Source organism: Mercurialis annua, linkage group LG8 (genome assembly GCF_937616625.2).
Source record: "Mercurialis annua linkage group LG8, ddMerAnnu1.2, whole genome shotgun sequence".
Taxonomy (NCBI): domain Eukaryota; kingdom Viridiplantae; phylum Streptophyta; class Magnoliopsida; order Malpighiales; family Euphorbiaceae; genus Mercurialis; species Mercurialis annua.
In genome coordinates, this window is record NC_065577.1 from 30,383,294 (window position 1) to 30,392,135 (window position 8,842).

The following is an 8,842-nucleotide window of genomic DNA, read 5'->3' on the forward strand; positions in this document are numbered from 1 at the left end:
TCGTCTTCCGACGAACAATCTGAGAGTAATATACACAATAAACATACAACAATGTTCATAATTCAACCATACACACGTAAACATAAAAATAATCACTAAAAAGACTGCTTATTTAAAGGACGAGTGTAATTATTTTTTCATTTTTTTTCTTTAAAAAGTGAAGCTCATTGTGGTGTAATCAATATATATCATGATGTTTATAAGCATAAATGCATATGTCATTTTACTGACATAGCCAAAAATTTACTTTAATTTACACATAACTATTTTATTTATTACCTAAATCCAGTTATAATAAGATTTCAACAACATTAAAAATAATAAATCAAGTTCAAAATCATCATGAACATTAAACCTTTTCACCAAATTTAATTCAACATTAATTCCTAAGTAATACATTAATTCATTATTTTAATTACATATTCATTAAAATATATTATAATATAAATTTATTAAATTTAATTAGATTTAATAAAAAAATTAAAATTAATTTTAATTAGTATTAAATAGGAAATATTAATTATTTTTAAATATATATAAATTTTATAAATAATATAATTAATTTATTAATTATTAAATTTAAAAATTGGCTTGAATTTAAAATTAGGGTTATTCACCCGAAAAATACCAAACCTATTTTTTTTTGTGTCAGTTATAGCCAAACCTTATTTAAATATTTCAGCTGACATGCCAGCCAATTGCTTAGTTGGCGGTGACGTGGACGACACAGTGTTAGAAAAACCGGTTCGATTCAAAAATGGCTAAAAAAGAAACAGAACATATAAGTTTTGGCTAAATCTGGTGATTTTTAAAGGTTTGGCTATAATTGACACAAATTGTATAGGTTTGGCATTTTTTGGTGATTAAGCCTAAAATAAATATGAATATATATGAAATTTGAATGATTTATAGTAGTTTATAAATGAATGATTTATTATTGTGCTCATGTACGTTTACTAATTTTAAAGCTAGGCTGGACGAAAGGGTGAAAGAAAATTAACCTATTAAAAGACTAGTAATTTGAATTTTTTCTATTTATATAATCTTTCTTGAAAGTTTGTTATTTTGTTTATATTTTGTTTAATAAATTTTTTTATAGATAGAAATTGTGAAAATGTAGTTCAATCGGAGCAAAGTGATATATAATTTTTGTCTGGGAGTTTTGGCCTGGTTGGCAAAGCTCCTAAGACATCCTTCTGAGGTTTTGGGTTCAACCCAGGCCTCAGCAGCCAGTGGGCTGATTTAAAAAAGATTGTATATAATCACAACTAACTCCCGCTAATCCCCGCTAACAAGTAAATTAGGTCTATCTTTAAAATTTATATTTATTTGATCCTTTTTATATTTTTTTTTATTTAATATGTTTTAGTATTTAATTTTTTTTGGTCTTTTTTAAAATTCAGTTTCATGCACGTTCCATAGTGTAATACGCACACACAAAAAATCAAAATATATTAAATACAGAAACGAGATAAAAACCATAATTTAAAGGCCTAATTACTTAAAAAAACACTCACCCTTATAATATTTTTTCATTTATACCCTCACTTAGGAAAAAGTTCATTTGTACCCTATTTTTGATTTTTCGTTTTCAACTTTACTCTAAAGACTTAGAATGACCTCTATTTATTTGAAAAAAGTTCAAAATAATCCTTTACTTTAAACTTATACTCTAATTAAACATTAATGTTATTAATTATACAAAAACACATTCTCCTTCCTAAAAATATTCAACAAATAATAATTTATTTTATATTAATTATCAATAATTTTTTAAAATTGAAAAATAGAAAAATAAATGCATTTTATATAAAAAAATAATTTACGCTAAATTTTGTTTTTCAGATCTCGGGCGAGGAGGAGGACGAAATCGTCCTCCTTACCTGAGAAGAGGAGCTGCTGCTCCTCTCCTCAGGGAGGAGGTGCTCCTCCTCTTCTCAAGGAGCAGTAACTCCTCCATGAGAAGAGGAGCAGCAACTCCTCTTTTCAAGTCCTCCTCCTCGCCCGAAATCTGAAAAAAATAAAAAAGAATTATTTATTTTTTGTAAAAAAATTTATCGGGTTTTGGTAGCGGATTCGTAAATCGAAGGAGTAAAATGGTGGGTCAGAAAGTTTTTAAATAAAAATATCTAAAATGATTTTTTAGGATTTATTTGAATATTTATAAAGTTAAAGGATTTGTTTGTATTTTTTCAAATAGAAAAAAGTATAACATAACCCTTCTATTTAATGTTTTTCAGTATTTGCATCCTTTAATTAAATAAATTGTCAAAAAAATTAAATTTTGGGGTACAATTGAAATTGAAAATTCAAAAATAGGGTATAAATGAACTTTTTCCTAGGTGAGGGTATAAACGAAAAACATTTATAAGGTGGGTGTTTTTTAAGTAATTAGGTCATAACTTAAATGAGGAGTAAATAAATAAAAGGTTTAAATGCACCAAAAATCACTAACTTTCGCGTGTTTTATGTATTTAATATAATCTTTTAATTTTGGCAAAAAAAGTACATGAACTTTCAAAATTTTGCAATTAAACACACCAACACCGTTTTCGATGTAAAACGAGACCGTTTTAATGTAAAATAACATTATTTTTCAAAGGAAACACACACGTGGTCTTAATTGCAAAAAAAAAACAAAAACAAAAACTTCATATGAAATATGCCAAAATTAAATATTTGTTAAATACTAAAAGGCTTAATTACCGAAAAATACCAAACCTTTGCGGGATGTTTCAAATTTAGTCAAACCTTTTAAAATCACCAAATTTAGCCATTTTTCACATATTATGTACCTTTTTCAGCCTTTTGCGAATCAAACCGGATTTACTGCCCTCGTGTCATCCCAGTCAGCGCTGACTCATTAAAACGCTGTCGCATTGCAAATGACGTGGCACATGTCTAATTACCTAACCGAACTCGGTCTGAACCAGCAGCTAACCGAGCTCACCCTAACCCATGAAACGAAATGCTGCGTTTCATTTCCCCCCTCAAACTCAACTTCTTTTTCCCTCTTCGACATTTCATCTTCTCACTCTCTTCTCTAACCTAAAATACCTCTGAAAGAAAAAAAAACCCTAATTTGTCAAACATAAACTCTCTTAATCAAAACAAGTAAAGATGTCGTCGATTTCTAATACATCTTCTGCCATGGACAATGCAACTGAATAATTTTTCAATTATCCTCCTACCAAGGTTCGAGGTAATTGTAAGCATGGAAGACTCTATCTTTACACCTCGTGGACGAAGGTGAACCCTGGAAGGAGGTTCTGGAGATGCTCCAAGTACAAGGTTAGTGATAATAATTTTTTTTTAAATTGCTTTAAGGTTCTGAAAAATAGGGGTTTCGTAAATTAAGGAAAATGTTGGGTGTATGGTATGATTGTGTTATTAATTTCTATTTGTGCGAGTAAAAGCAGTATTGTTCTATTGTTCAATTGTAATTTATATTTTGCTGTATGTTAGGGTTTAGGCAAATGTGGTAACTTTGTATTCTGTTTCTATGGTATGAATTGTGCTAAGTATTAGGGTATTTTCTACATGCTTTCTTTATTTTGTTTAGAATTAGGGTATAGAATTGGTATATAGGGTGTAAAATTGTTGCTTTAACTGTTTTGTGAGAAGTGTTCTAAATTAATGTTTTGTTGGCGCAATCAGATGATTGCGGTGCGTTCCGATGGTATGACGATGAGCCTACGGCAGATCAATTTATGAAGTTTGGGTTCTTGCTGGATAGGAACCAAATGCTCACTGAACAGGTGCATAAACAGGAGGTTCTGATTGCAGAGAAGGAGAAACAAATTGCTGAGCTGGAGGCGGCAAAAGGATCCGCATTACTAATGTTTGAGAAGCTAATTGAAGATCGAGACATGAAGAGAATCAGAGGCTGAAGGCTGATGACGAAGGTTCGCAGAGTTATGGCAGGTTTTGCAAGATGATGCTAGTGTTTATTTGATTTTATGCCCTTTACTTATTTATGGTTTCTTCATCTAGTAATGGGGATGATTTTTTGAGCTTGCCTTAGTGAAGGTTTTGGTTTTTGTTGTAGGTAAAGACATTGAAGCTTGAAGTGGGATGTAGGCTGTCTGTAGTTTGTTTGTAGGAAGTCTGTAGTATTTTGAAGCTAATTGTAATCTTTTGGCTTATTTAACTTATCCCAAAAACTTATGATGATTATGTATTATTTTGTGAAATTACTTAGGGTCAATCTTGTAACCGAATTATGACTGGTTACCAGTCAGTTTATGTAATCTATATGACTTGTATTATTTCTCTTTATTTTGCTATTTGACATTTTTCTGAATGTTCAAAACTTGTCTAGACTGTCACTTATTCTTTTTAGAAGAAAAAAACATTAATCTCAATAGTAGAAGCTTAGTAGGTCAATACCCAAACATGTTCAACAATATGAGAAAATTATTACAGGTATTGTAACTAATGTAATCTGTAACAAATAGCATAAGCAATTCATATAAATTAACCTTATATACTTCAAAATAAAAAAAGGCAGTGTAAATAACTTAACTAACCAAAAGGAGCTTGTTCTATTTACAAGCTTTACTTAAACCAAACGTAGCTTGTTTTTACAAGCTCTACCTATACAAAAAGTAGCTTGTCAATAATTAATTACAAGCATTTAGACTAACATACTATGTGTATGAGTTAGTGATCCCAAAAACATTAAGTATCATCATAGCTTGTTAATGTTTAACTACAAGCATTTACAAAAGAAAAAAAGAGGCCATTTTCATCAGCTTTTCTTAGATGTTGTGGTGCTTGAACATGGTGCACCCTTTGATATGTTACTGCTTCCGGGGGGCCTCCCTCTACCTCTCTTCAGGGCTGTCAATGCATATTTTGTAGCATTGGATCCGTAAACATAGTTTACCTTGCCCTTATACGCTGACTTCACAAAAACAAAGGCTAACCATGAAAGGCAGCAAAGGCTAATAAACAGTTACTAAACATGGCTAATAAACAGCAAAAAAAAGGCTAAAACAAAGTCTAAACATATAGCAAACAAGACTAATAAACAGCAAAAGAAGGCTAAAATTCCACACCCTGGCACAATTAACAACCAAATTCACGAGACCATTAAACCACTCAAATTCTATCATTTAATAAGCTCAGAAGAAAAGGAATCTACAACAGTGTATATACCCTAAATAATAAGTTAAAATTAAAAATTCAGAAAGCAAATTACTCTTGTGTATATACTTCCAGATTCACTCATTATTCTCATACCTACGCCTTTTCTAACCTGTAATTGAAAGAATCCAAATCAATCAAGCATGATATACACAACATAACATAAGCTCATATGCAGACCATACATACAGTTTGAAAACTAACCTGGCGAACTTCTCTTGCAGTTTGTGCCTTAAGGATAGCACACTACTAGAAAATCTGGTTATAGTGACGGAAATTTGTGACGGAAAAAATCCATCACAAATTTGTGACGGATTAGTGAAGGATTTGTGACGGATTTTAAATTAGTGACGGATTTATGACGGAATTTTCCATCATAAATTTTGTGATGGAACATCTGTTACAAATCTGTCACTAAAATTTGTGACAAAAAAATCCATCACAAATTTATGACCTTTGTGAAGGATTTGTGACGGATTTATCCGTCACCAACCTTTGTGACGGAGTTGTCCATCACAAATATTTTGTGACAGACATTTCCGTCACAAATTTACAACGAATTTGCGAACAAAAAGAAAAGGCCCTATTTACATTAGGTCAACAATTAAAATTATTATTTTCTCAGCCGCTGGTCACAATTCCTCTTTCGTTGTCCATCACTTTTCCTCTTCGGCTACTCCCTCCTTCGTTGCTCCTCTCCTCTCCTCTCCATTCAGCTGCTTGTCTTTTTTGTTGCTTGGCTCCGTTCAACTGCTGCCGCCGCTCTCCACTGGTGTTGCTGTCGCTCTCCACTAGTGCTTTCTCTAATTCTTTTTTAATCTTCCCCAATTGTGTGTTCCATAAATACTATATGATTTCACCGATTAAAGAAAATTAAAATTTCAGGCAACAAAGGAAATGATAATAGTGTCATAGTGGAGACATGTTCATAGTATTAATTTATTTATTTTTTCTTCCTGCTCTTTTTTCTCCTTAAAATGTTGATATAATTCAAAACCCTAATTTTATTTTATTTTCTTTAATTTGCAGGAATGATTTAGGGTTTGGCGATATTGTTGCGCAATCAATGATGTGGGGTTTGGTGATATTGTTGCTCAATCTATTACGAATTATGTTGTCCAAAAACAATGTCAATCAGTATGAATTTCCTAATATCCATTTTTATCTTGTGATCTTTTTGTAACCCTTTTTGGAATTGTCTTCGTGTTTGATCTAATGGGTTTGTCTCAGATTCTTATAATTTTGTTTGGATTTACTAATTGGAAAGTCTTTTCTGTTTAATTAAAAGTAGAAGTGGTGTTATATAATTCTAATTCTAATTTTCATTCTTTTAAGAATGATTCCAATTTTTAAATACTAGAGCTATATGCTTCAGGATTTGGCATATGTATATTAATGTTCATTATTTTCTTGTTGTAATGCGTGTCTTCTTTAATTTTGTATCATTTTCTAGTTTTAATATGTGTCAAGAGTTAAACCAAGTTTCTTATCATCCATTATCTTGTCTAAGTCTTCAATTTTTTATTGTTAATGAAGATGTTAGTGTGTGCTTTTGCTGAACAGTTGAGTAACTTGTTGAACCCCACAAGTTAAATTTAAAGAATTTCCATTGAAGCTGAATTAGACAAAAACAACATGAGATTACTATAGTTAGCTATCTAATGGTGTGTTTAGCTATATTTAATTCAATTTTTTTGAATTAGACAATTATTTTTTTTTGAATCTGAATTAGAGATCTTAACTCTAGTTAAATTTTTCTTTTATTTTAATTTCAGGAGCAAGTGGCGAAAAGATGACTCGAAATAGACAGGACTCTACTAACGGAATGTACGGTATGGCTATGGAGTGGATCCAGATACTCTGGTCAGGAGATGCTTCAGCTACATCAATATTGGCATCTCTTTCAAACCTGAGGCCAGAAATATCTTCACGTTTAACTATCTGATGTCAGCGAAAGTGTAGCTGCTATCATTTTATGTGCCTATGACGAAGCTGATCTTTGTCGCTCTTGCGACGAGAAGGTAATTTTTATAAGTTGGCTCATTATGTATCACTTCATTTTCTGTTTTTTCTAATGTGCGAATAGTATCTGAATTGGTGAAGTTGAATAATAATTTTGATTATTTGGTTTCAATTTATGTGATGCTCTTCTTATGCTGGTATGCTATCAAGTTAGCTAGTTAAAAATAGCTTCTCTAGCCTATGTAGTTTATCTATTTTAAAATTGAATGACAATCATATTCTTTTGTATCCGTTCATTTGATTTGAATTCAATTTGTTTAATGGTTTTGTGATTATTGTTTCTATTGGACTATAGTTATGATCATTTGTAGTTGAAGTCCTATAATTTCCATATTGGACTATAGTTATGATCAGAAGAGGATTGATGACTGTTTGAATTTTTTCTTACCTCTTGGTTGGAGCTGGATTTATTTATCCCGTCAATTGTTTTATTGAGTTGTGATTAGTGGAGTCAGTTAGAATTGAAAACTGAAAAGTTTACTTGCTACTGTTATTTTATATTTGTTGTTATTTTATACAGATCTATTTTATTCTTTCTCCACTATGCATTGCAAAAACTATCAAATTTGGGATACATATGCTTTGTCTTTTTTTTTCAATATCTTGCAGCTATAAAACGTTTGGGTTATATAAAATCAATGGAACTATCACAAGAGATAGAAGAGATATACCAGCAACGTCGATACCATCAACAACTAGGACGACGACTGCCAGAAACATAAGTACCACCATCAACAGTAGCAATAGTAGTTTTTGTAAATTTTTGTATTATATAATCTTCGTGCTTATAAGAGTATTTCAGTATATTTATAAATACTAGTTTGTATAATTGAATCTTCAAATAATAAATAATTACAATTACTTATAATTTGATCTTGTTCCATTATTTATTTAAAATCAAGTAATTAAATTCCATTGCATTTATAATATTAAATTAGTAATAATTTAAATAAATGCAAATCTCGGACACTTATCTGTCACAAATTTGTGACGGATTAGTGACGGAAAATTTAGGATCTGTCACTAATCCATCACAAATTTGTGACGGAAATGGCTGTCACTAATCGTGCTTGGTCACAAATTCGTCACAACTAGTGACGAATTTGTGACGGAAAATCCGTCACAAATTTGTGACGGATTTTTCAATATTGCCTATTGAGATTTGTGATGGAATTTTCCGTCACAAATCCGTCACAACTTTGTGACGGATAAATTTTTCCATCACAAATTATTAGTGACGCCTATTTTGGTGACGGACAACAATCCGTCACAAATCCGTCGCAAATGACGTTTTGTGACGGATTTGTGACGGAATTTTTCGTCACAAATAGCCTGTTTTTTTGTAGTGGCACTTGCAATAATAGACTCATTGCTTTGACTTGGCTGAGAAATGATCCCTGGTGCTGCAGATGACTGACTTGAAATGGCACTATTTTTTGTTCTCTTTCTCAAACTTTTAGGTGCAGAAGCTTGGGTGTCAGGAGCCTTCCATTTTCCCTTCGATGATGTGGTAGAAGCTTTTTCTTTAGTATTGGCAGCAAAAGCGATGTTCTTTCCTCTGTTCTTTAATGGCCTACCCGGTCGACCCTTCATATAACATCATGTGAAAAACATCAAATACAATAATCAGAATCAATAAACATCATGGGGTGTATCAAAAAATCAATTCCTA

The 8,842-nt window shown here is 31.4% G+C and overlaps 1 long non-coding RNA gene across 2 annotated transcripts; it reads left to right on the forward strand.

The window, feature by feature from the left end:
* Nucleotides 1-5,486: 5,486 nt before the first annotated feature.
* Nucleotides 5,487-7,950, forward strand: LOC126661348 (uncharacterized). 2 transcript variants are annotated; one of them, XR_008789728.1, is made up of 3 exons: nucleotides 5,487-6,285; nucleotides 6,924-7,169; nucleotides 7,780-7,950. It is a non-coding gene; the product is annotated as an uncharacterized LOC126661348 (long non-coding RNA). The 2 variants fall into 2 exon arrangements; XR_008789729.1 differs by lacking the exon at nucleotides 7,780-7,950 and having other exon boundaries at nucleotides 5,491-5,920; nucleotides 6,178-6,285; nucleotides 6,924-7,773.
* The last annotated feature ends 892 nt before the right edge of the window (nucleotides 7,951-8,842 follow it).